The following is a 26,572-nucleotide window of genomic DNA, read 5'->3' as shown; positions in this document are numbered from 1 at the left end:
GGAGGAGAGCGTGAAGCCAAGATTACTTTATTACCAGCACACGCGCACACACACACACACACACACACACACATACAGTGTACACAGTATCTAGTCAAATGAAGTTTATTTGTATAGCCCAATACGGAAATAGGGGCCATGTCAACGAGAGAATTTTTTTCCTGAGGCCAGCGTGTTTTTTTAATGCTTTCCAATGGAAGCGCCGTGTATTTATGCTAAAGTAAAAAATGGCAGCAGCGTGACGAGGCGGTGAGCGTCTATTCTGCACCGACCGCTGCACATTTGGCATTTTTTTCTAAGGTCGCCGAAAATTGAAAAACTTTTGGTAAAACGCTGAGCTCGTCAGAGTCGCTTTTTACCCAGCTGTCCAATCACAGTGGAGGAGAGGCGGGACAAATAGTCTACCACAAAGACGTGATGTACAAAATTGTACAAATATACAACACTTCTTGTTGGCCATCTCACTGCTGCGCGCTACTTTTGCAGGTTGTTAACCCGACTTCCGTCGGCTGAGTCGGCTAACATCCGGTTTAGCCCTACGCTAACTTGAATGAGGATAAAAATGATTCAATCGTGCGGCTCTTATAATGCCAACGGATCGATCGATCAAATTCTGATAGTGAAATGAGTCATTTCGCAGGGGGTTGTGAAGCTCAAAACAATTTATTCATCGTTTTACAACAATAGCAACGGATTAGGAGCCTATGACGTAAGCACTGGGATTTGTCCCGGTATGCCAGAAGGCCAGTACACCACTGATAGTGGTAAGTAAGTGGAACTCACAATTGAGTGGGACAACCACTGATGCTATGAGCTTATATAGTATTACTGGAGGGGTTGTGCTAAGGTTGGCTCCAGTTCGTCATCGAGCCATGTCTTCAGGCAGTTTCAGGCCCGCCCAAAACATCCTGAACACAAAAAACAGTCTAAATCAACAATTCAGCACTATATACTGTAGTTAACAGTCTTTACACACGTACCTCGACATGTGGATCCATACCTGGACTTTAAGTGGGAAGGGAAGACAATTGCAAAAACAAAGAGAATGTTGTAACAGGAAGGAAGTTAAAAACACAAACCAACAATGAGATTATGCTAATAAGAACATTACGTCTGTAATAACGTCACGAGTCACGCACTGAAGATGTCAGACAGCGGTAAAGATAGCCATCAGCTTTGTGTTAATAGGCAGAGACAGAGAGACATGGGGGAACTGGCCCGACTGGTCTGATATGAGCCTACACATCAACCACAAGAAGCTGCACACAAACAGCTTTACAACGGTCACTGAGACAGACGGAGTCGACGTTAAAGTCTGAACAGGAGTCTGCTGTCTTTGTGTCTGCCGTCTAGTTGCCAACCAAACTGAGAGTAACAGATACACACATTCAGATATCAGTATCATAGTATAGTATAGCTTTTGCATGTTTGCAGGTATACACAAAGATATTACAGAGCAGTAAACTGCAGCATGTTTTATTGACATTTATGTATTTTTGGGGGATTTTTCTCAATTAAAGTTTAATAATTTACATTTTAAGGATCTCTAAAACTCACTGTTTTCTTATATTATCTGTAACTGACTTCTTTAAAATTAGCATTAATTGTTCCACAGACTTATCGTCATCGCATATTTGTTTGTGCAAGAAGAAGAAGAATACATATTGCTATAAAATGTTTATTCTTCGAAGGTTTCCATATTAATATCAGTATCAGTCACACACTCACACATGCACGCTCACACACACACACACATTCATACGCTATATAGTTTCCACTTGGTATCAGTAGCCTTTAAAACTGATAATTCTGTTTAAGAAATGATTAAGATGTGGGTCATTGAAACTCGCTGCCTTAACGTCAACACACGGCTGATGAAATGTGTCCTGCACGACTAAAACAAACGGCTGCAGTACTACGTTTTTAGAAGATGTGTGATTTAAGCACTGAGTGAAACATTAAATCATCGCTGGGCAACAGGTGTTTGCAGAACCACTGAAACAATACCATTGTTGAGAGGAACTGCATTGTATATATTGTTTATATGTCTTTACTAACTGTTAATGGAAACATAAACATTACAGAAACGTGAATGTCCTGAGGTGTGTCTCACCCCCGCAAACCTCTGAAGGGATTCAGCAGAACAAAATGCATGTTTGTCAAGACAATAATCCAGCAGGAAGCAGGTACTGTATATATACACCTTCATCAGAGTCAGAAACATTTCAAATATGAGCGTCTGTGAGGTTGTGTTTTTCTGTGGTTTTGACCATGAACTTTGTCTGTGTCTGTCTGTCTCTACCAACCTTTTAATATCCCCATTTACTTTTATATATTTTTCTTCTTCAGAAACACTAATACTGTTGATTAAAAAACCCTTTTGTTAACTGAAACATAAATCAGAAATTAGTGAGACTAAAAGACTAAAACTAATACAACATAAAGAACAATATGAAAATGTTTAAATCGTTTTGTCTTTTAATGCACGTAAATGCAGGGTTGTTGTCTGATGTTGCCTCAAGTGGCCAAGACGATCTGGTGCAGCTCTTTGACTATAACTAAAACTGACACAAAATGAAAGACAAGCTCATCCAGTTCCAGAAAATAGAAATTGAAACTAAACCTGCTCATGTAGTTTGACACAACTACAACTAAATCTAACATGCAAAGCTAAATAAAAATGAATAAATATATACTAGAGCTGCAATGATCAATCAATTAATGGTAAACTATTAAAATAGGCGCCAACTATTTTGATTATCAATTAATCAGTTTAAATAATTTTAAAAAAAGAAAGTCTAAATTTCTCTGATTCCAGCTTTTTAAATGTGAATATCTCCTGGTTTCTTTACTCCTCTATGACAGTAAACTTCATATATTTGAGTTGGGGACAAAACAAGACATTTGAGGACGTCATCTTGTGCTTTGGGAAACATTGATCGACATTTTATAGACCAAACAACTAATCGATTTATCAAGAAAACAATCAACAGATTAATCGACAATGAAAATAATCATTAGCTGCAATCCTAATTAATACAATTAATGAATGCCTTGCTCCGTTCTTTAAAGCATTTTTACAAGCACTTTCTTATTGACGTCAAACAAAACATGATATATTTTAGGGTCAGTATCACACAAGAATAATGTTTTCATGTCATTCATAGAAAACAACACATGAAATGTAAAGTCTCAAAAACTGAACAGTTTCTTCTGGCTCCTCAACCTCAGCTGACCCTCTCATCAACGTCCCAACAGAGGGAGCAAACACCGCAGGGTGTCACACACACTCGCATGTACGTGGGTCCACACAACTCACAGGTCACATGAGTGTGTGTGTATGAGAAGTGACAAACGGATTTACTGTAAGCCGACCGATGTTGAGTGTAAAATTGCTGTTCTGCCGAAAAATCCTCAGACAGCACGTCTGCACTGGCTCTGTTCTGTTGTAACACTTCCTCATTCAGAGGGTCACCTCACATCCTGTAACCACCGTCAACCAATCCCAGTGTCCGACTTATGATTAACAAAAATGACTCAGCACAAAACCAGAGCCTTTCTGGCCTCCCACCACACACACACACACACACACACACACACACACGCACAAACACACACACACACACACACACACACACACACACACACACAGGATCTGACATTAAAGTCCTACAGTTTTTTTCTTCCATCCTGATGAAAGATGTTTCCCCTTTTGCCTAGAATTTGGTCAGCTGACACTCCAGTCACGTGGCTTGTCACTAACCAATGGCAGCGCAGGGCCATTGTGTGTTTAGGTGCTACAATCACTGCCAAGGTCAAGGAGACGAGGAAGGAGAGAGAGAGATATGAAGAGAAGATTTGAAGGAGTTAGAAGACTAAAGCACTATAGAAAGACAAACAGAGTCATCCTCATGACTTCTAACCACACTGAAGCCACTTATTATCTGGTCAGTAACCAGTAACCATTGTAACGTCAACATGTGTGACTGTCCTCTCTTCTCCCAACGCTGGGAAACAACACTGACTATCATGTGATAGAGTCCAACCAGCATGTAGTTGAAATAATAGAACAGAATGAGCTCAAATCTGAGCACATCTGAGATGACAGATAGTAAAGGAAATGTCCATTTGTTTTGACATTTGGTTGCGTGGAGTCCTTAAAGACAAACTCAACAGTTCAAACAGTCTGACACCGTTAAATTCACACATCAGCAATAACACAGAAATCACATATTTGGAAAAGAAAAGTGAGGTGAACATTGAAGTTATTACCTACGCTGTCTGTTTTAAGTGTCCATTCAGAGAGAAAAAGAGAGAGAGATCCTATGCAGCAGTAAATGTGCAGAGTGTGTTTACCACTGTGACCACCAGCAGCTGTTGTCGCATGCCATATTGCTTTTTCATATGTCAGCTCACTAATCTAATCTTCAAAAACGCAGATAACAATGGGATGAAGGAACCTTTTAGTTCCTTGAAAGGTATTCCCAGAACTAAAATTACCAGTTTTGCTTCCAGTTCACCAGGTTGATCAAATGATGGCTCTTGCTTTTCCTAAAGCACTTCCTTTTAAAGCTGGCGTCACTGCATTGTCATATTTTACGGTTGTGTCTAGAAGGTAACCCACAAATTGCGAAAAAGTGCAAAAACTTTTGCAAGACTCGCTGCCCGACAACCTATCCTAACCTCAACCATTCAAGGTCAATGCCTAACCTTAAGCATCTCTCCAGAGTTTTGCAACTTGGGGGGTACCTTCTAGACACAACCATATTTCACCAGTAAAGCTGCTGAGTGAAATGCTTTACTAACAAATAGATGTATGACGGGCACAACTACATAAATAAGCTCCTGGTTGTAACTCTATCTCAGATGCTTTGTCCTCCCAACTCAAGGGTTGTCAACATTTAGTAACTTCAGGCCCACTGAATTTTCTGAAATCTTTATTGTCGGGTGTCTGTGTGTCTGGCCTGTCCGGTAGAGCTTTTGTTGCGGGGCTGCAGGTTTCCACCCTGCTCTGCAGCGCACACCGGATGTGACTGCTCCGTCCTCCTCATGACGATGGCCTCATTAATGATATTTATAGTATAAATAGATACTTATAATATTGGGTTTAAATCCGAAAAATTGCCAAATAGGCGCTTTTGCTTCTCGCTTCGCATCTTCTTGTCTGTCAACTCTCTCTGGTCTCATGTGTGAAATATGACTCCTGCTACTCTGAGCTGAGACTCCTTACGGAGCAGATACTGTGTCTGAGACATACATGTCTGTAAAGGGGAGACTCGTGGGTACCCATAAAACCCATTTTCATTCATATATCATGAGGTCAGAGGTCAAGGGACCCCTTTGAAAATGGCCATACCTGTTTTTCCTCGCCAAAACTTAGCGTTACTTTGGAGCGTTATTTAGGCTTTTTCCCGACAAGCTACCATGATATGGGGCCAATGGATTCCTCAGGTTTTTCTAGTTTCATATGATACCAGTATCTTCACTCTAGCTTTTAAACTGAGCCCGCTACAACCTCTGAAAGACAGAATTGCGACCGTCCGATTTTGAAGAGGTTAATCTAACTATTTGGAAGTACCTCCGCAGCCCACTAGGTGGCGCTCTGAGGCCCACCTGCCCAGTGGTTGAGAATAGCTGCTCTCATCCAAAGCATTCCACTTAATGATAAAACCAAATCCCTCATTTTCACTGGTCTAAAGGCGTGTTAAACAAAGTGATTGTCACTGTACTATATGTTATTGCAAGTGATATTGTCACCTTCATCAACACCCATCTGTTCTAAATGTACAGACATTTCACCATCACTTGTTTCCTGGAAAGGCGAATTGTTCTCTAGCGCACACACACACACAGAGAACAGAGACACCGAGACCAGGAAAGTGAGAATGGAAAGTAAAACAGGCAGATAAGAGCTGAAAGAAAAGCTGGTGGAATTCAGCGTCGGCCAGTTCCGGCTAACGCCCCCCTAAATACAGATCCCGTTAACACACAATAGCTAAATTGCTAAACAGTGTCACTTGAAACAGGAGTTTTATGACGAGACAAAAAACAAAATCATGCTGGGAAACTAAAAACGCTGTGTAATCCACCTGTTCACCTGCTGAAACTAGTCACAAAACAAAAAGGAGGGAGGAAACGGGAGTGTTTGAATGTAAGAGAGAGAGGGAAGATGTGTGAAGTGTGTGTGTGTGTGTGTGTGTGTGTGTGTGTGTGTGTGTGTGTGTGCCGGCTACTTCATGTCAGTTTTGTGAATGGGTTCACAGAGTCAGTCTCGGCCCATGGAACATTCCATTCTGGCGGGGCGGGGGGCGAAGAGTAGGTGCATGTGTGTGTGTGTGTGTGTGTGTGTGTGTGTGTGTGTTTGGATCTTATCACGAGATGCAGGGTTGTACCGGTAGTTTCTTGTCCCCCAAACCTACTCGCTTCCACACACACACAAACCCCTCAACACCACTTGCATTTGCTTGCCTTCCCTGCCAGAATCAAATCACCCACTGCTCACACACACACACACACACACACACACACACCTTGCCCCTCGGCCTGCGGTCCAGACAACTAGTCCATTGTGTGTAGCAACAGGTATGCAGAGAAGAGCCTGTTTGAGAGCAGGCAACTGGATGCTCTGAGCATGTTCTTGTGTGCGAGCAAGATAAAGGATAGCTTCACATCTTTTTAAAACTATACTAGCGTGCCCACATGTAGCTGATGTATCCACACTGGCCTCTTCTGAAACACATTATTTCCAATGCACGCTGTGATGTGTCGTTGAGCACAGCTTAAACCGTGTTGAGTCGCGAGCAGCTCTCTTCTGCCGGGAAACGATATTTGGTGTGGTTCTGTCGTCATCCGGGTGGAAATAGTACGCTTGTACACGCTGTACAGTGCCAGGAACAGGTTGAGATAACGAAAAGGAAAAAAAGGTGTACAAATTTGCCATAAATCAAGAGAAAGTCTCCCGGGGAAAATTGGGAGGGTTTGGCTTGTATGCCATTAGGAAAGGATCTCTTCACAGCCAGTTGGGTTACGCCAATGTCTGTTTTTCTTCACATGGCTGGTAGGCCTATACATTCATTGAATGTAGTAATGTAAGTGCAATGCGTTAAATCTTTTTATCATTTAGTTATTTATTCTATTACCATGTGAATTTTTATTCTTTGCCTGGTCGTCGTGTGAGTCAGTATGCACATGGCCACACATCTATTGTCTCTGACATACTGGTGACTGCTGCTGTCTGTGTGTCTGTGAGTTTGTGTATGGTCTGGGTAGATTGTAAAACTAAATTGCCCTTCTGGGATACATAAAGTTGTCTGAATCTGAATCTGAATCTGGACAAGAGGAACTATTACAGCAATCAATAATGCTTTTAATGCACATATGAGCATATGAGTATTGTTTTAAGACAGACTTCAATATGCCCTCACTCGATCTAACCCTAAAAAACTCCATCCAGCTGAAGAAGGCAAAAGGAGGAGGAAGAAACTAGCAGTGAAATGAAGCATAATAACAGCATTAGCGTACGAGCAGGTTGAAGGACAGAGGAGGGAAGGAGGGAGGTGAGGATGGAGGGTTCAGCAGTGTCACCACACAGGAGGGGGGTGGAGGGGTTACGCAGGGGTCAAAGGTTGAGCGGCACAAGGCGGGGGTGGAGGGAGAGAGGGGGGGAGGAGGAGGAGGAGTGTTGATCCAGCCTTCACAGTGAGTGGATGTCACCTGTTTACACACTCAACAGTCTGCATCGTTCCTGCCACGTTCTCAGAAGAGAGGCGGTTGCACAACGTCTCAGCTCATCGGATCACTCCAATTAGATAAAAATCATGTTTGGTCTGGTGGTGTCGAACCATGCAGGTAGTTTTGGTTTCATATATCCAGCTTTTGAAATATCTGCCTCCTCCCCAATACAATGGAGGTGAATAAAAGATGACCTTTTATAATCTCCTGTTACTTTGGATAATCGCTTAGACCAGTTTCAAGTGAAGAAATAGTCCCAATGACAGCGGTTTAGAGTGAGGTCGGTCCAACTCTGTCTCCAAGAAATTACATTAAAACAGTAATAATGAAAGACCTGAACAAACTAAAGACTGTCCTCAACAGAAAACCAACAGCATTGGTCATCTTTTCAAAACAACCTATGCTTGCATTTACCTAATGAGGACCTCTTGTGGTCTTGTGGTGCGTTAATAATAACCCGTGACATTGTCATACCGACATAAAGACATGAGGTTGGTGGTTTAGTTAACAAAGTGTATGACTTTGACACAGTATCTCCGTTTCCTACCAACAGTCGATGCTGTCAGCTGTTTTTTGCCTAAACTTAACCAAACCTTCAGCATAAAAATGGCAGATCAGACAACAATAATATGAATAATATCTGTAAAGGTCATTTTTAACGGTTATGGAGGACTTACAAATTAAACCAAAAAGGCACGGCTTGATACCCAAAGAGATGAGACTGTCCTCCAACAAAACAAGAGCATCATTCACTTCCTAACCAAACCATAACCAACAAGTTTTTAGATAATAAAGTGGATTTTTTTTTCTTGTAATAATTAAATATTTTTGGAAAGCGCTGACAAAGGATGTCATCCTGTAGATAGAGATGTCAGATTAAAAAAAAAAAACTGATATGTTGTTCTGGAGGGCATGGACAAACACATTTTTGACGTTTAATTTGAAGGTGATAGAGATGGAGAGTTTTGGGGGGCGTCTGTGGCTCAGGGGTAGAACGTAGGGATGTCACAATACCAGAAATTTAGTAGTCGATACCAATACCAGTGAAATGCCATGATTCTCGATACCACGGTAAGAAACAAAAGTAAAACAATAAATCCCATGTATTTCAAAATCCATTCCTTTAATACTGTTTGTATACTGGTATATGTTAGGAAGTTAAACAGGTCATAGTTCCCTCTCTATTATCTATTTTATATTGCTGTGAAAATACGCTCAAAGAACTGTATTTATTCAAGTTTCATTACATTTGAACACGGCATGGTAACGTTAGAATTTACCTTCGCCTAATACTCATTGTTTTATTGAATAGAGCCTGAACACATCATAATGTAAATCAATGGCACCTCCCGTGCTGAAGTTGGCTGGATGTGAGCTAGTTAACGTTAGCTGTTAGCAGCTGGTACCTGCAGTACTGCAGAAAAACGGGTACCTTCACGTTTTCAGAATTTCGGCATGAAATTGGTCCTGAAGTATCGGTTCTTATGACATCCCTTGTAGAGCGGGTCGTCCTTGAACCACAAGGTTGGTGGTTCGATCACCGGCTACTATCCTCATGTCAAAGTGTCCTTGAGTGAGACACTGAACCCAAAGTTGCTCCCCGGGCGGTTTACAGCAGCCCACTGCTCCTAAATGCTTAGGATGGGTTAAATGTAGAGTTCAGATTTCATGTATGTAGCTGTATCTTTATGTTGATTGTAATAAAGTTTCAGATTTTTTAAGTTTTTAAGTAATTGTAAACCCTTTAACACCAGATCCTGGTTACGTTGTTCTCTGGAGTTGTTGTTTTTATTTCAATATTCTTTCTTCTACGGTACTTTGTTACAACTTCCTTCTATCTTGCTGCTCATCTACAATACTTTTTTTTTTTTTTTATCTTTGCTGCCTGCAAAAGAGCACCAAATTTGAAATGACTTGCAGTCCAGAGTATCTCATGGTCCAAGCCTTTTAAGTGTTCCTTTTGCCTCTCGTGAAAAAATTGAGCATATTAAAAACTATCTTTCACTTCCTGTATTGAACGGCTCCTCTTCTTATTTCTACCTGTATGTGACACTCTAATTTCCACCTGTTTTTCGACTTCCCCCTCATCTCGCTGCCGTTCAGCGATTGGCCCGATCGGAGGGGAGCTAAAGAGGGAGGTGGACGGGCCGAAAGAGGGGAAGAATGTGGCCATTGTGCTTTCAAGGTATGTGTGTTTGTGACAAGCAGAAAGAGAGAGGGGAGAGAGGAGAGAGAGGAGAGAGAAGGTGATCAGATCTTGTTACAGGTGTTTCATAAACAACACAATAGAGCTAACAGGTTCCCCCCTCTCTCTCTCTTTACTCTGCACCTTTAGATTCTGCTTTAGTTGGTGGATTATGGCTTTGTCACACACACACACACACTGAACTGAATCTGTGCTTCCCCATCATGAGCATGAGATGATCATGTGACAGTCATGTGACACGACTATATACTATGTGTGTACGTGTTGAGCTGTTTAAGCTGTTTCTCTTCCTTATACTTGAGGTTTGCTGAATAATAATTTCCCATCAGCTTCCTGCTTTAAAAAAAAAATCCTTTGTCTGGGTAAAATAACAAAAGAGATCTTTTTATTCTTCTGTTGGCTGTCTTCCTGAACAAGAGCGGGCCCAAACACGATACCACAAAGGTCACGCTTGGAAAAAAACGTGTAGATATAAATTCCTGTCTTGGGTGACTGTTTGTCCCTTTTTGCAATTGTGGAATGTGATACAGTCGGTTGAGAGATAAGTATCATACAGAAAAATGGTTCACCTCTTGAACCCTTCTTACACAATCAGTAATGAGCTCACAGCCACTGTCTGAGAGACAGACAGGCAGACAGACAGACAGATAGACAGACAGACAGGCCCATTTGAGTATCTATCATAACCATGTAACTGGTTAATCTATTTTTGGTTTTGCATGAGGCAGTTTGAACAAACCATGTGTCATCACTTCATCTGGTCTGACCAGCACTTTAGCACACACACACCTTTTACACACCTTAAACATGTGGAGGTATTTACACTATTCAAAAGGGAACCAGACGTCCATTGAGATGGCGGACACACACATAAAGGAGTGAATTATAGGTGTTACTCTGCAACTCCCTGTCCTTCATCTTCTCAGGAAACAGTAAGTTAGTAAGTGAAACTTATATCTTGACAGCAGCTCTAAGCGATCAGCATCATCTACTAGAATTAGACCCTCAGCAAAAGATATACTAATTATTCTGTTTCCCTTCACTTCTCATTTCAGCGTCACATTTTTTTTTGTATTTTTAAAGGTTTGCAAATTTATTTGATTTTAAGAAATTTGAATCCTTCATTTTTTTTGTGTATAAATCATTTTGTTTGTTGATAATTTTTGCGATTTTACTAGGGCTGTCAAAGTTAACTCAATAATAACGCCTTAACACACAAATTTGTTTTAACGGCACACATCTGTTTAACGCAAGTTGTGATTTTTAGTTTGTAGCGGGCTCAGATTTAAAGGTAGTGAAGATTATATGAAACTAGAAAGCCTAAGGAATCCATTGGTACCAACCTCGTCATACTAGCTTGTCGTGAAAGAGGTTAAATAACGCTCCAAACCTAGGCTAAAATTTGAAGAGGAAAAACTAGCATGGCCATTTTCAAACGGGTCCCTTGACCTCTGACCTCAAGATATGTGAAAGAAAATGGGTACCCACGAGTCTCCCCTTTACAGACATGCCCACTTTATGATAATCACATGCAGTTTGAGGCAAGTCATAGTCAAGTCAGCACACTGACACACTGACATCTGTTGTTGCCTGTTGGGCTGCAGTTTGCCATGTTATAATTTGAACATATTTTTTATGTTAAATGCAGTACCTGTGAGGGTTTCTGGACAATATTTGTCATTGTTTTGTGTTGGTAATTGATTTCCAATAATAAATATATACATACGTTTGCATAAAGCAGCATATTTGCCCACTCCCATGTTGATAAGAGTATTAAATACTTGACAAATCTCCGTACTGTAGTGACAGTTTAGTTTACGAAATCTATGAGGTTATTAGATCAAATTTAATCGAGCCTAAGGCTGCTCTTTTACACACACACACACACACACACACACAAATACTGTAACTGCACACAAATGCACAGTATATGTACATTGCACACGCACTCACACACGTATATGCCCGTCGCTCACACAACAAAATCTCGTTGGCACAACAACAGGACACCCAAGGCTGACTGGCGCCCTGCTCAACCAGTTTGTGAAAAAAACACACACGCACACACGCAGGACGACTCGACAAGACAGCAACTGATCACACACACACACACACACACACACACACACACACATCCCCACACAAATAAACATCGAGTCCATGTCCCATAACCTTGTAGTGAAGGTTATAGCAGTCAGCTGGGTCAGTGTGAACACTGGACCAGCTGAAGAAATGTCCTTCCAGATACCCACTGTGTGCATGTGTGTGTGCGTGTGTGTGTGTGCGTGTGTGTGTGCGTGTGTGTGTGTGTGTGTGTGTGTGTGTGTGTGTGTGTGTGTGCGTGCGTGTGCGTGTGCGTGTGTGTGTGTGTGCGTGTGCGTGTGTCCTCCAGGTGAGAAAACACACCATGTCACTTAACTTAACAGGCAAACTTTTTAAAGATTAAAATGAGAAAGAGACAGAAAGGAAACTAAAAGAGACACATGATGAGTTCCTGACTAACCTGTAGGATGATGGGCTGGTAGTCACGGCGTCGTCGTAGTTTCTTCTGTCACCGTTCAAAAGCAACGATCCAGCTTGTCACTTTCTCATCCTCCCGTCCTCTTCCTCTCCTCCTTTGTACCGTCTGTCAGATTCTCTCCGGCCTCTCGTTCACTGTCAAGGCGCCTCCTGTCTTCAATGACAGGTCGCCCAAAGCACAATCAGAAGAGATCTCAGACACATCTGACAAACACACACACACTGAGAGAGAGAGGGAGACGAGGACAAGTCAGAGTTTCTGTTCTCCTTTTGGTGTTTTTTCGGATTCTGACTCAGATCCTCTCAGTTTGCCCTCTCCTCTGCTCCAGTCACGACAGCGCTTGTAGACGCAACAGCAGGAGACGAGAGAGGGGTGGGAGCGCACAAGGTCTCCAAAGTGGTGGAGGAGAGAGAGAGGGAGCGCTGAAGGTGGCGGAGTTGAAGGAAAGAGGGAGGGAGGGAGGGAGGGAGGGAGGAGAGATGGAGGGAGGAATGGCAGTGGTAATTAGTGAGTCTGTACCTGACTCTCACTGACATAAGCCCCACATTCCTCAGAAGCGAGGAGGGAGAGAGGCAAAAGCGAGGGAGGGAGGGAGGGAGGAGAAAAGAAAGGAAAAAGTTCAGAACACGCTAATGATCCCAGGAAACTCATCAGAGAGTACCCTCTCCACACAAACACAAATAGATCTTCCTTACAGCACACCATAACTGACGCGTCGCTCACGTCAAGTGTTGCATGATGTTAAGTGAAGGTGCTGCTCGCCGACTTTAGTCTCCTCTTCCGTCTCTTTTCATCTCAGAAATCATTCTCTGCGTCCGTCCCTCTCTCGATCATGTGTACGGTGTACACACTGCCTCCTCCTAAAACTCACCAAACCTGAATCTGACTGCCCAAACCCCCAACACACCTCCCTCCCTCCCTCCCTCCCTCCTATCATTCCGGATGGGAAATGCTATCCTCCTGTTGCTCTGGCCAATCTCTGTGTTAGTGCATGTGTGTGCGTGTGTGCGCGCTCCCAAACCTGAATCATTTCAGCCAGAGCAGCATTCCTCTAAAGGAGTTCCCTGCACACCTAGTTAAAAACCTCACACACACACACACACACACACACCGCATGATCATTCCCCATCCACCGCATGCTTATTAGTGATGATCACATACAGACCAACCTTTCGCTCATTCACAAATGCATGCGCCCCTGACGTCATGATGACACACTGTCTTTATGTTATGCTGTTCACTCCCCTGACGCGTGTAGATCCCTCTGTAATGACAGCTCTCAGTAATAACAACTCACTCGTATTTCTTGTGTTTAACTGTCAGCATGAAACTGAAATGTGAACTGAAAGCAAAACAGTGGAGGATAACCCAAACACCACTGGTTCAATGGCTGTTTTTTTATTCTTCTCCTTTATATTTCTTCCCCTCTCTCTCCGTCCCCACACAAACTCTTTATTAGGGCCCGAGCACGAAAGTGCCAGGACCCAACGGTGTACCTATTGTTTTTGTCGGTATTATTATTTTTCTGCTGCAAGAACGCGTTTTTGACGACCTTAGCCATCCCCAAAACTCACCAAAATTGGAACATGCGTCGGGAGTGGCGAAAATTGCAATGTTCTGTAGTGATTGGGAACGGGCGTCGCCAGCGGGCTCTATAGCGCCCCCTAACGCGTCGAAATCTAAAGTTGATCCGATATTCATGAAATTTGGTATGCATATCCCACTCATCATTTGAAACATATTCCTCATTGGATTTCATTAGCTCCGCCCACCCAGAAGTCGGCCATATTGGATTTCATGTCATTTTTAGCGTTTTATAGGCCGCGTACTTTAACGAACTCCTCCTACAGATTTGATCTGATCGACTTGAAATTTGGTCAGGACCATCTTAAGACCTTGAAGATGAAAAGTTATTAAAATGATGAGTGTTCACTTAACGACCGGACCGTAGCGTGGCGGCCATTTTGAGCCATTCGCCATGAAACAGGCAGTTATTGTAACTCAACTGTACATAGTCCGATCTGCCCCAAATCTCTCAGGTATGATGGTGGTCCAGTACTGATGACATGTATATGAAAAAATATACTCATAGCCCCGCCCCAAGACGTTAGCCCCGCCCCCTTTCATAACTCATGAACCGTTTGTCGTAGAGTCTTGTGGGAGGTGTCATATCACTCAGCAGAGAGTGCCTGTTTCATTGGTGAAGGTTATGCCCGCCCCCTACACATTAGCCACGCCCCCCTTCTAACTCGTGAACCGCTTGTCGTAGAGCCTTGCAGCAGGCGTCGCGGCGCTCGTCAGAGTTTCGGCTTCACGGTGCCCGGCCGTGTCGGTCGGCATCCCGCCAGCATCCCCGATGCGCAAGGGGCGAGGGCCCGTTCATCGCTGCTTGCAGCTTTAATTCTCTTTCTTTTTGGACAATATCATACTTGTTTGATCATGTAGAGCGGTTTCAACACTACAAGACCTCCAGCATTCACCCTCTCATTCAACACAGTCTGTGTGTTGTCCTCTTGTTTGCCTACCTGGATTCTTTGCAGAATCTGGCGTGGGCGGAGCCAGACACTTCCTTCTTCCCGATCTCAGGTGCGTGGTGAGTGCGACGTCTTCGTGACAGCCAGTTGTCATGGAGACTAAGAGAGAGAAAGAGAGGGAGAGAGCTGTATTGAACAGTAACACCCGTGTTCAGCCAACTGACAGACTGACGACAGAAGAGAGAAGTGAGGAAGCTGGATTTCTGTTTAGAGTAACAACACACACACACACTAACACACATGCATACATTCAGATAAAATCCCCGCACACACTGCACACACACACACACACACAGTAGGGAACTTGCGAGTGTGTGTGTGTATAGGAAACTGAGATTGAGTCAGACGTGCTCACAGGGAGAAATAACGTTTCAACACAGCAGCTGAACTCCGGGCGAGGAGGAGGAGGAGGCCGGAGCCGTTGGACTTGTTGCTCAACACTTTAATGCTTACTTAACACATCTCACAGGCCCTGAATAAAGTGAGCAAATACTAGGGCTGTCAAAGTTAACGCATAATAATTAACTCAAATTTGTTGTAACGCCACTAATTTCTTTAACGCAACAATTTTGACCTTGTAGTGGGCTCAGTTTTAAAGCTGATGATATGGTATGGTATCATATGAAACTAGAAAAACCTAAAGAATCCATTGGTACCAACCATGTCATACTAGCTTGTCAGGAAGGAGGTTAAATAACGCTCCAAAATTACACTACATTTTGGCGACGAAAAACTGGCGTGGCCATTTTCAAAGGGGTGCCTTGATCTCTGACCTCCAGATATGTGAATGAAAATGGGTTCTATGGGTACCCACGAGTCTCCCCTTTACAGACATGCCCACTTTATGATAATCACATGCAGTTTGGGGCAAGTCATAGTCAAGTCAACACACTGACACACTGACAGCTGTTGACTGTTGGGCTGCAGTTTGCTATGTTATCATTTGAGCATATTCTTTTATGCTAAATGCAGTACCTGTTAGGGTTTCAGGACATTTATCATTGTTTTGTGTTGTTAATTCATTTCCAATAATAAATATATACATACATTTGCATAAAGCAAGCATATTTGCTCACTCCCATGTTGATAAGAGTATTAAATACATTTTGAACAGATAAAAACTGTGCGATTAATTTGCGATTAATCACGATTAACTATGGACAATCATGCGATTAATTGAGATTAAATATCTTAATCGATTGACAGCCCTAGCAAATACAGAAGCATTTATAATACTGAGTTAAGTTTTAATATCTATATTTAATATCTGTACTGTTACAATAGGCTGCAGAGTTCACAGCTGACCTTGGAAAAAGTTTCACAGATCTTTCCTTACTTTGTTATCACAGGAAGAAGCAGTGAATTATTAGTGTTTAATCATCATTACTTAATTATGGAGTAGGCTATTTACACGTGCAGGACAACAATACTCACTGTTTTTCTATATTTTAGCTCATTTACTTTCACATTCAGTCATTTTACTGCTGACAAAAGGTATACTAAAGTGTTTTAAGACGCTTTCACAAGCCATAGTCTATTTGTCTAGTTCAAATCAGAGTGAAACTGATACTTTTGGTTTCTATTTAGTCTGGTTCGGTTTTACAGTGCACAGATCAAAGCGAACCAAATTAAAAAAAAATAAGTCACTGAGGGTGGGTACGGGCAAAATTTATCTTTTTCGTCTCGAGAGCTGCCGCTTCTATGAAGGGAATCACGGACCTTGATGCCGTCAAAGTGTTTTCAATTTGACTTAGCACTGATCGACAAATCTCTTCTCCTCAAGTTTATGACTTTATAAACGTCACTATTGTCCACTTTGTGGACTTTATTGAGCATATTCTGTATATTCTCTTCGACCCAGATGTCAAGCAAACATCTGTCCATCAGTTCTCTCATCACTCATGTTAACTTGTTGTTTACCTGTGTCCATTTCAAGAAATGTTCACACAGGCTGCCTGACGTTTTGGTTAGGTTGGAAACGGTCCGAGACCGCTTCTCGTAAGTGTGCCATCGGTCGGGTTGTTTTGGTCTGCACCAGACTGCCCAAACGAACCAGAGTTGGATTAAAACGGACTAAATGTTGGCTTGTGAAAACGCCCTTAGATTGCCAACTGTGTTTCTCAACCATTTATAACCCAATAATTGTCTCACAGTATGAAAATCCACTTGCAGAGACTTGTTCAAATTAGGTAATCCATCACAGTGAAGACCGTGTCTTTAAGTCCCATTATTGTTGCAGGTTTATACAGCGCATGCTTTTGAAAGTCATCTGCGTTAACTACTAAATTACCACAGACAGTATAATAACTTTGACATGCGATGAATGGAAGCATCTCAAAGATTAAGGCAACAGTTATCAGCAGTGTAAAATATCAATATGGGACTTGCCTGAACCCTCGCGTGGTCCTTTAACATCTGGTGCAATGGTTCAATAAAAACATTGCACCAGTAATGTGAGATGTTTATTGGATATGTATTTAGTCTGTATCATTGGTTCAGTATAATATAATATATAATATAAGCCTGCAGTCACAGTGTGGTCCCAGTCACTTGTCAACAACAAGATGTTTGTTTATTTTATATTCCATTACATTGCACAGGTGTTAAAAGTACTTTGTCCACAGCTTGCATGTAGTTTTTGAGTTGATACATAAACCTTGCCATTGGACTTCTTAATACTAAGAGAGAATCTTTTTACAGTATTACACTTTGTTTAACTGTTGAAACAACATGTTGGGTCATGGAATAATGCAGGGAGGGATCATTCACAAACCAGTTTGGTATCAGTTGTAGAGATAAAGATCATTTTATTTGATGGGAGGGGCAGGATTGTTCGAACATTTATGATTGTTTTATTGGTTGGAGTTTCTGTATACAACTCCTGACTCAACATGAGTTCACCAATAAAGATACACAGTTCACAAGGAGGGAAAAGTGTTAAGATTTTCATATCAAGTTACTGAGAAACATTGTTTGGTAATTTTGGAGGCCTTAAAGGTAAACACAACATGAAGAATAGTAATTAAATTAGCTTAGAATCAGAATCAGAATCTTGTTTATTGCCAGGTGTATCAGGTATACACTAGGAATTTGCTTTGGTTTGTTGGTGAAAATAAGCAGTAAAGCTTAGCTTAGCTGACTATTCTACATTCAATTATTAAATAATAAATGAATGGGAAATCCTATGTTGCATCCGTAAACATGACAGATTTAAAGAGACTGTTTGTAAGAATCAGAAATGCTTATTAACAGCGACACTTGTGGCCGTTAAGTCAACGAAAGTCAGCGTCGGGCTCGCGCTTGTGTTCGCTCTAAATAGACATGAACGAGCATTGCTCAACACAGTGAGGCGACACACGTCAGCTAAAACCACAATATCACTCTATATTTCAGCTGCTTGGCAGTAATGTTAGCTGACCAGACGAAGGTCTCTCCATGAATCAATGCTGATCCTAGTGTTGGCTTTTCCTGCATCAGCCTCCCGACCGCGGCCAGAGGGAACAGGGAGACACCGGCACCCGGTCGGAGACGATAATGTTTCTCGCTGCGGAGCCCCGTCACTTCACAAGACAAGGGAAACCTCTGTTGGTCTGGAGGAGCTGCAGCATTTATTTCTGCACAAACGTCCACTGTACATTCACTAGATATTCTCAGAGCTAAACTAACTCTTCTGCAGTGTGTAGTGTGCGCGCATGCACGTGAGAGCGAAATAGCGAGAACGAGCGCGGTGTGTGACTGAAGGCAAGCAGGCAGAGGATCAGAGTACAGCAGAGACTCCGGCCCTGGAGACCAAAGCTACGGTCTCCCCCGCTTCCTCCGACCGCGGACAACACTGTTTTGCAAAACAGGCTTCACTAGATATAACTTTGCGGTTTTGGTGCTTCCGTGTAGTTTGTGTTGGAGTCTGTCTGAACAGAGTAGCCTCATGCGAGCGCGCATGGGACACCGACTCGGATTGATTTATACGTGTAAGAAGTTACAAACAGTCCCTTTAAAGGATAATTCTGGTTTATTACAACTATTTTGTAGTCAAGGCCATTGTTTCTATTGATCATGATAACACTGTACTCACCAAAGTAACTGCAGAGATCTGGAAACATGGCATCATCGCCACAGCCAAGCCGCTTTATTTGTTGGTAAAACAGAAAAATGAGCTCAGCAGGAATGTCAGTAATAATCCCTGATTGCAGAGGAAAACTGTGTGTGTGACAACTATTATTAGGTCAAAGTTTACTGTAACTACAAAGTCCATCTGTAACCTGCGCTGGATGTTTACAACGCACAGTTTGGGTAATCATTTTTCCGTTGGCCATCAGACATCCCTTGAGCGATGTTGCCGCTATCCGGGAGCTCAGCAATTAATTTGGTGAGTGTAAAGCTATTAAAGGAATAGTTTGACATTTTGGGAAATAAGCTTATTCGTTTACTTGCCAAGAGTTAGATGAGAAGGTCAATAATACCACTTAGCTTAGCTTAGCATAAAGACTGGAAACAGGGGGAAACAGCTAGCATAACTCTGTTCAAAAGTTTTTAAAAATCTGACAACCAGCACCTTTAAACATGCTGAATATCATTTATTTAATCCAAACAAAGAATGGAAGTGTAAAAGTGATAAATTGCGGTTTTACAGAAGGTTATGTGCCGAACTATTTCTTTGTCTGGTGCAGTAACTTCTCTTGTTGCCTGTCAACCTCACGATAACGACAAGACTCCAGAGTGCTATCAATCCCCCTGGCAAAAAAGCAAATGAGCGTATTTTCCAAAATGTCAAACTATTCCTTTAATAGTTACAGAAATTATAGCCAAAGCTGGCCAGGCCAGCCGTTTCCAGTCGTTATGCTAAGTAGGGCTGGGCGATATGGCCAAAATCTTCTATCACGTTATAGGTCATCTCAATAACGGTATATATCACAATATATGTTTTCTGGTAATTGATTAATAGATAAATAGTCTATATGAAATAACCTAATAATAATAAAATGAGCCTATTTCTGTATACTCCTGTGTGAATTAAATACTTGACTAATGAAAAGTATTTTCTCATTTTAAGAACTTGAGTGCCAAATGATCATAACAGTTTTAAGTGAAATTATAGAGAAAAAATAAATAAATAGAGGCCTAGCCTATATTAAAGATAGAAACGATATAGAAAAATATATACGATAGATACATTTTTATATCATTTTGACAATATATATCGTCATATTGCCCAGCCCTGATGCTAAGCTAAACATCTCCCCATCGATCTTCTCATACCTCTCTATAAAATAGTGAAAAAGTGTATTTTCCAAAATACTGAACAATTCCTTTCATAGTTAGAGAAATTATGAAAACTATAAATGAGGCCTGAAATAAGTATAAATAACATAAATAAGGACCCCTCAAAAACCCCTAATAAACTTCTTTCATTTGTAATAAACTGAAATGATCCTTTAATGATGGCTTCATGAACTTTTAGTTTACATACACACACACACACACAGAGACTTGCAGACATGCAGCCTTTTCACAGGGTGTAAACAAAAGCAAAGTCTTCCCACAATAAGCAGCTCAGACCCTGCCCTCGTTGCTACACAATAGACGGAAGAGACCTGAGACACGGAGCGCAGAGATTCCCAGGAAAACACTCCGCTGGTGCTCCAAACGCCCGACAATGACACACAAAGAGAGGAGGCAAAGTGTATCTATTCACCTGCGACAAGTGGGCCCGATCAAGCCATCACACACACTGCAAGGACAACTGAGAAAGGAGGAAAACTTGGATCGTATTACTATTGTATCTGCTGGATTTATGATGTCAAATTGTCTCAGGTGACGTGTGTCGGCTCGGTGGTCTGTGGCCTTGCTGTGGATCCTGTTGTTTTTAATCTCCTGGTGTCTCTCTCTCATGTTACACAAATAAGATCACTTACACGTTTGGCTGTGATGTAGCGCGTTTCTTGTCATGTTCTGACCTTGTACTTGTTCTACAAAAGCAGCTTTCTCCACTTTGACACAATAGTTAAAGCCTTATATGTGTGGAAGTGTGTGTGTGTGTGAGAGAGTAAGATGTGGGTCTAATAGACTATAATTGGGTCTTGATGAGTGAGAGATCAAACTCAACCTCGACACACACACACACACACACAGCCTCAATAAATACACTACGTGGCCAAAAGTACGCGTACACCTTGTCCACATACTTTTGTGTGCCAGTACCTTTTGGTCTGCACGGGGCTGTTTTCCAGGGTTTGGACAAGATGTTCTTAGTTATAACTTTGAGCCAGAAACGTCTCATTAAGTACATTTCCATATACAGTGTAGGAAAGGTCTCACTTCCATTCTGCACTTCCAGCACAAATTAGCCTTAATCAGTTTCAGTCTATGGAATCCTAATAGTAATTGATTTTATAAAGTTATAGTAAGTTATAGTAAGTTATTATATGATATGCATCTAAATAGCGTGTTTCCAACTTTGTGGCAACAGTTTGAGGACGGCCCTTTCCTGTTGGAAAACAGTTTTACCAGTTTGGTGTGGAAGAACTTGACTGGTCTGACAACCAACACCTTTTCGATGAAGTGATACCCCCGACTGTGAGCTAGTCCTTATCGCCCAACCTCACTAATGCTGCATTCAGACCATATCCAGCTGTATGGTGAAAATGCAAATCCTCCCTTTCATTTAGTGGTAGTGCGTTTGGGTTGCGGCTGTGGCGGCCGCAGGGGGTGCTGAGTAAAAACAAAGCAGCCTGAAGCGGAAAAGTAGAAAGAGAATCAATTTTTGGCGAAACGCAACCCGATGTGGCCAATCACGTAACCGGCAATCCAGAGCTGTACAACCGAGCCACAAGGGAACAAAAGACAGTAATCGTCATACAGTCAATGGGCCATTAATTGACTCTCCCACATCGTCGCACAACCCAGCGGCAAGTCGCCACATAACGTCTGATCTGGTGTGGATGCAGCCTAATGCTCTTGTGGCCAAATGGGAGCCAATCTCTGCATCCAGCTTCCAAACTCTTGTGGAAAATCTTCCCAGAAGAGTGGAGGCGGTTATGAGAAGTTCAACAATCACATATGGGTGTAGCAACTGGATGTCCACATACTTTTGACCACATAGTGCAGGATACCTGAGCCTTTATTTTTTGCAGTAGATCAACTCAAGATCACCCATGATGCTAAATGCGAGATTGGGAGCATTTCTATTGGCTTCACACGGCTTTCAACACGGTGACGGATGAGCCGGCAGCTCACAGCTAATGGCGCTAACAGTGGAAACTGCGGCAACAGTGCTGACAGAGCTAACCATGTTTACTGCGACACGGTCGTCGGCCTCGACGCCGTTATCAGCTGTAACGGCTGTAGGAGAGCATTGCAGAGCAGTGGCCGTGAGCCAAACAGTGTGACACGCTCACATGCAGGAACATGCACCAAAAGCACGCACAGCCGGCCCGGCTATGTCAACAAAGCACAGAGAAGACTTCATTCTCTGCTCAGGTAGACATTACTCCTCTATATCTTCACATAGTCGTTGCTTGCTGCTATATTAATGCTCTGGATATCCTATAGAGGACCTTTAAAGAAAAGTGTAAACACTGAATGTGATTGAACAACACTGGTGTGAATGTGTGACGGTAAATTGATTAAAAAGAGAGAAGAAACTGCTTCCAGTGCTGTACAGCTTCCCGTAAAGATTAGACCTTTATTGAGAAAATTCCAGGTCGGCTTATGGCCGCACGACCCGCCGTCTCCAACCGGGCCGATTATTGAATACGCCGTTACACACACACACAAACACACCCACACACACAAACACAACACGTACGGAGCAACTGGAGGCCTGTTGTGAGGCGACATTGATGACGCGTGTTGGATGGGATAATCTCTCCAGCTGTACTCTCACCCGCAGAGACGTGAGGCTCATTTGGCCCCCAAAAAAAAGCTCACTGAGGTTTTTCCACACACTGATGAACCCCCTCCTGCTTTTCCTGTAGCTTACCGAGCACTACTCAACTACCAAAATCAACTTTGTGTTCATCCTTCATGGTCCAACACTACTGATTTAGCCTAAATACTGGGTTCATCTGCTGAGTTTAGTCTGCACTCTGTTCATGCAGCAGAAAGACTGATATGAAGAGTCAGCTTCATACATTCTTAATCGTCAAGTAGTCAAATCAAATAAAAGCCAGAAAGTGGCTTTGAAATGGGTCACACACTGCAGGAATAAGGCTGCACTGTATCTCCGGCATAACTCATTAAAATGTCTCCCTCTGCTGTTTTGATACAGACGTCACACAGCTTTGATTTATGACATCCGTTAAAGGAAGAAGCTCACTGAGTTTAAGTGCTTTTCTTACAGCCCGGGCCAGATAATAACTTTTAATGACTATTAGCGACTAGAAAATGGCTCAATGTCTTAACAATGTTCAACCTGGGCCATTAAAACTGAATGAAAGACTATTTTTAACTATTTTCTAGTGACATTTTTTTTTTATTTTCAGTAATAAAAAATAGCGTTCAATGATAAATACCTTTCATTGTCAGAAAAGAAAAGATGCAACGAAAAACACATGAATACAACTGCAAGTTTCATAAAAAAAATTTGAATGGGACAATATTTCAGTTCAACATATTAAATTCCAGTATTTTTAATATAACCGTTGTAGCTAATTATCATTGGAACTATTTTCTTGATTTAAAAGTTTGCCTTTTTGGACTTGTGGCATATGAAATGTATTTCTCTCCATCAGCTAAATTGTATGACATCATAAAGTTTTATTTATGTAAACAGAAATGACCAATAACAGTTAAATTGTCCATTTGTACATGGTAAAGCTTATCAGCCTATTCTATCTGTAGTTTGGGATTTATCCTATAATTATCATTACTGTCAATGTGTACTTTATTTTTTATTATTTATTTTATTTTTACTTATTTTTTTTTTTTTTATCTTATTTTATTATTATTTTTATTTTATTTATTTAACTTTGTTTTTTGTTCTTCATATTTTTGCATCAGTAATGGGTGAAGGTTAGGTGGGAGAGGGCTTTGGGGGAAAAATACCAAATATGGAGGGACAATCATTTACATTTGTGCTCTATTTGTATGTTTCTGTACACCTGTTGTTACTCCCAATGAATTATAATCGGAAAAAAAAGTTTGCCATTTAATAAAACAAATATCAGAATCTCAAACAAGTAAAAATTAATTAAAATTTAAATGTATATCTGAGTTAACCAGTCGTATTATTTAAGCTGCTGATACATGCATTGACAGCAAAACACCACAGTGAAATTAAAATAGAAGTGGATAGAAAAACATGCAACATACTGCATGTACAAGTGTCTTACTCGTGTACACTGTACTGCTACTTTAGACAATTCATTCATTCATTCATCCATTCATTCATTCATGTGCAATAATATGAACTCAACCATTCATTCAGTCTGTCTACTACTATATTTTTACTATTAGATTTTTATATATTGTTTTTTTTTTACTGTTTATCTATTTACTATATTGTTTACCTGCTTATTTATTTATTATATCTTATTTTGTTTTTTGCTGATGCCTCTTGTTTTTTTGCACTGTCCCCTTTGCTGCTGTAATGCAAATTCCCCCGCTGTGGAACTAATAAAGGATTATCTTATCTCTCTTATCTTAACAATGTGTTTTGTTTCCAGCTTAGATTTAGGGTTATTTGGGCTTTTGTCCTAAAACGGCTTTATTCAGATGAGAAAAGGGGAAAACAATATAGAGCAAGAGGTCACAAATAACAGCTGATTTAGCCTTTTTTTGGGCTGTGGAGAGAGTCAAACGGAGGATGCACAACCAATTTTTAGGCTTTTATTTTAGACTAACAGCTTCAAAGGGACAGTGGGAAGAAGTTCTTTACCAACTTGTACTCTGCATAACAGTCCTACTACTAAACTACATTTCAAAAGAAATGAAAAGGTTGCAACCGCCAACACTGTTGTGGCATGCCAATGACATTACCTTTGTTACATTTCGCAAGAGTGAAAGGTTAACTACGAAGAGCAAGTTCTCTCATGCAATTCTTGGCTAATATAATTACTTTGTGTAGGCGGGATGTAATGACATGGTGGGAACCAATGCTGCATTTTCACTTTTACTCTAAGAGGCTTTTCTTGCACTTTGATCCTTTTAGTGAATGAATGAATTATACAGTAATTACTAAGGCAGGGGTCTCCAACGGGTAGCTCAGAAAACTAAGAAATGCGAGCTGGCTACCTACCCGTTTCTGAGTGGCTCGCTAAAGGTTCAAAGATGTACAGAAATTTGATAACACAAAGTCGCTCTGTAAACCTAAAATGTCTATACAGTCAAATTCACAAATGTGTCAAGCCTACCTCATTTACGGTGCGAGCATGTCAGTCGGTAAAAGATGTCGAGCGCCACTTCACCAAAGTCCACAGCAGCATTTCATTGGGCTTTCCAGCTGGAAGCAGTCTACGAACAGAGAAGGTAAAGGAGCTGAAAACAACGCTTAATGCAGCAGTGGGTAGAAATTGAGGAAATATGTTTAAAAAAGTTATTTTATAAAACGGTCACTATATCGTGACAGTAATGCATGAGACAGGTATTCTGAAAACAAATCATGTGCCTAAATGGACTTGCATTTACATAGCGCTTTTCTAGTCTTCCAACCACTCAAAGTGCTTTACACTACATGTCAGCATTCACCCATTCACCCACACATTCATACACTGATGGCAGAGGCTGCTAAGGTGCCAACTTTGCTCATCAGGATCTAATCTAAATACTCATTCGCACACCGATGGCTATGCCTTCGGGAGCAATTTGGGGTTAAGTGTCTTGCTCAAGGACACATCGACATGTGACCAGAGCAGCCGGGGATCCACCGACCTTCCGATTGGTGGACGAGCTGCTCCACCTCTGAGCCACAGCTGCCCTAATGGCATCTGCAGGATTTCACAGACCGGAAGAAAACAACCAATCAGAGCTGATCTGGAGCCTGCCATCTCTGAGCAGCTGTCAATCACTCACGAACTCTGATCAAAAAGGTCAAACTAGGCAGCGCTGATCGAATATGAAGGCGAGAAATACGCATTACAGTAACATAATATTGATTCATGTTTGATCAGCGATGCCTAGTTTGATCGTTTCATCGGAGCGCACGAGTGATTGGCAGCTACCTCCGTTGAATGAACAGCCAATAGGAATACTCTCTCTCTCTGAAATGACCTGTGATTGGTCAAAGTCTCCCGTCACGGTCTAGATGTTTTTAAAGCCTGAAAACAGAGCCATGAGGAGGTGCAGAAGTCTAGTTATCTCTCAGAACACTTGAATTACAATATGCTGAAAGGTTATTATGGAATTTTTGCCCAATGATGCCAAAAACATTCTGCCTACTGAAGCTTTAAAAAGACAAATGTCTCTGTTTACCAAACTGACGAAGAAGACCAACGCAACAACAGAAGCTTCGTTTAGTGGCTCACATCCTAACGAAACACAAAATGCCCTTCGCCTACGGCAGGATTATAATAGAAGCGATGACTGCGGTGGCTGAAACGTTATTAAAAGGACCATAAAAGTAAGACAGAAATTCTGTCTGCTATT

At 41.6% G+C, this 26,572-nt stretch overlaps 1 protein-coding gene across 13 annotated transcripts in view; it reads right to left on the bottom strand.

Annotated features, from left to right (window-relative positions):
• The window catches only part of rbm47 (RNA binding motif protein 47), a 40,619-nt gene extending 25,457 nt beyond the window's left edge, over nucleotides 1–15,162 (bottom strand). For 3 of the 13 annotated variants that reach the window (XM_037761191.1, XM_037761216.1, XM_037761224.1), the window contains exon 1: nucleotides 12,441–12,930. The gene's annotated coding sequence lies outside the window, so the exon portion shown is untranslated. Of the gene's footprint in view, nucleotides 1–12,440; nucleotides 12,931–13,153; nucleotides 13,334–14,983 lie in introns of those variants that run through there. The other 10 variants (XM_037761103.1, XM_037761200.1, XM_037761209.1 and 7 more) reach the window with 8 other exon arrangements.
• Between the last annotated feature and the right edge of the window lie 11,410 nt (nucleotides 15,163–26,572).

The sequence above is a fragment of the Sebastes umbrosus genome, chromosome 3 (genome assembly GCF_015220745.1).
Source record: "Sebastes umbrosus isolate fSebUmb1 chromosome 3, fSebUmb1.pri, whole genome shotgun sequence".
NCBI lineage: Eukaryota > Metazoa > Chordata > Actinopteri > Perciformes > Sebastidae > Sebastes > Sebastes umbrosus.
The sequence above is the reverse complement of the archived record's forward strand: the minus strand, read 5'-3'. Positions and strand labels throughout refer to the sequence as shown.